This window comes from Carlito syrichta, unplaced genomic scaffold, assembly GCF_000164805.1.
Source record: "Carlito syrichta isolate Samal-C Ts95f unplaced genomic scaffold, Tarsius_syrichta-2.0.1 Scaffold303661, whole genome shotgun sequence".
Classification (NCBI taxonomy): Eukaryota; Metazoa; Chordata; class Mammalia; order Primates; family Tarsiidae; genus Carlito; species Carlito syrichta.
This window is the reverse complement of record NW_007247757.1, coordinates 49,477-52,080: the sequence shown is the minus strand read 5'-3', so window position 1 is coordinate 52,080 and position 2,604 is coordinate 49,477.

Sequence of the window (2,604 nt, the reverse complement as noted above, 5' to 3'; positions counted from 1 at the left end):
TTACTGACATAAGCTGAAAACCTGCCTTACCTATGAACAGTCAAGAAAAAGTTTGTCTTCCCCAAGGCTTTCAAAGTAAATCTAAAGAACTCTAGGAATTTTAATTAAAGATGAAAGATTGATCACATAAACCACATACCTCTAATTGCCGTCTCTCCCATGACTCTCAAAATGATAGTAAAAGAATAAAAAAATATAAATTTATGATGATAAGGAGAATAAGAAAGAGATGGCAGTGAACATATGATTGCAATAAATTTCTGGAAGCAGAAAGAGTAGGAGGCAGGAGAAAGAGAAAGGCAGAGAAGGAGAGAGGGTGAAAGACATCAGTTTAAGCGTAGCAGAAGGAAAAGTAGTTGTTAAAATAGCTGGTCACAGAATCCCAGAGAGGCCCAAGATTTAAAGTCACCAGATACAACTCACGTTAGCAGAGAATCACGGGTCTAAAAACAGGAAGATTGATGAAATGTCAACATTTGGAAAAATCTTCCCACTCTACACATATAGACAGACGCACACATACGCCCTTGCAAAGAAGACTTGAGTTTCCATGTTGAAAGGACACATTGAGTGCCCAGCATAAAAAATAACAAAAGACCTACATCATGGCACATCAGCGTGAAATTTCAGAACCCTAGGTTTAAAGAGATGGCCCTACAAGTTTCCAGAGACAAATGTACCACCTACAGAGAAATGAGAATTGGGAAAATATCAAACTTCCTAACATGTTACTAGATGACAAACTCTACTGAAGACTCTCAAGGTAAAATGTTGGTTCAAAAATTGGTTTTCTTGTAAAGTAAAACAATGTAAATATAGAAGTGCACAGAACTATATTAGTATATAATAATTAAGAAAATCTTTTTCCTGTGAGCCTTTCCAGAGGACATCTGTATGGACCAAGAATCAGTCACCAAAATGATTAGAAAGAAATGGACATAAGGCCTAAAAGGTAAACATATATTTATATTTACTGGGAAAACTAAGCTTGATAATAGTTATGAGGGAGACAGTATAATGAGGGTATGCTCCTAACAATTCAGATAAAGTTAAAAACTGGCATAGAATGGAGAAAACATTTAAAAAGTAGATTAAGCCCACTGATTGTCTTATAGATATCAATTGAGAACGAAAGAGCAGATCTTCAAATCAATGCTTGTAATAAGAAGGTCATTAGCTAATTTCAATACTAATCATAGCTGGGGACCAATAAAGGATAGATCAAGAAAAAGAGGACTAAGAATACAAAGTGTTGGTATAATGGTTACCATTGGAATAAAATTACAAACACCCCAAAATAAAGGAAAAATAGAGTAAATGAAATAAATTAGATGATGAAACACTGTGTGTGTGTGTGTGTGTGTGTGTGTGTGTGTGTGTGTGTGTATGAAAAGCAACATTTTTTTAAGATTACCAATAAAGGAAAAGAAAAAAATAGATTGGAAAAGACCATATTTGAAGCTGGAATTTTTAAAACATGCCTTGAATTGTATTTTAGACTTTGAAACAATGTTTTAAAAATGCTATACAATTATAAAATAAAAGTAAATGCATTTTAAAATTAAAAATTAACTTAAAAAAATGAACCTTAACTGCATATGCAGTTACTAGTGTAACTGCCAAAAAGAATAACTTCAAGTGACTTTAAATCACGGTAAGTTGGTTGTGCATTTCTAACTGAAAATATCTATTTTTAAAATTTACATTATTTTACCATATTATTGGTGGTAGTGTTGGTACTGTTATTCTGAGACTGATTTGTGTGCAGTGTAGGATACAGCAAATTAGTTATTATATTGATGCATTAAGCACCAAGATTTTCATCATGAATAAAAGTGTACAGAATTAAGATTGATAAAATTAAGTAAAAACCCTGTAATCCTAAATTCAAATTGAAATAATCAGTATAAGCCTATAAATTGTTTTCTTTAAAAATTAGCAATACGCAATCCCTAGACTTCTGTAAAGGCCTAGAGGCAGTAACTCAATCAGTGGTAATGAACAATGTGTCCACAGCACTGTGTCCACCCTGTAGCTTCCGAAAACCAGGAATCCTAAAAGGAAACAGTAATCCTTGAAGAAAAGTCTGAATCCAGATCTGGGTCATAAAATTTTTATCTTGTCACTGAAACTGTCAAACTATCGGGTGATTTTTAAAATACTAAGGAACCAAATTGAACAAGCTTCCTCTGGCCAGAGATGGGGCCATTCGGACATCAACAAAGATAATAACTACAAATATTTTAAGCACATAACATTCATTTAAATGCATAAAATCATAAATGTACACCAAAACTTTCATGAGTAACTTCTGGAGAACGTTATAAAATCATTCACTATTCTAAAAACTGGTAAATAAAAGGAAAAAAATCAAGCAGCGGGGATGCCTTTTCTATTGAAGTCTAGGGAAGTTGTGAAATTGGAGAACAGAACCAAGGTGTAGAAGAAGCAAGATGACAAAGCTTAAGATCTAGCAAAGAAATAGAGCCTATGATAGAATGATCCACTCAGGTCTTTACCTGAGTTTTAGTGTTGAAAGTCCCAAAGCCCAGGAAGCCCCTAAGTCTCATGCAAACTGGGACCGTTGGTCACACAACCTAGGGA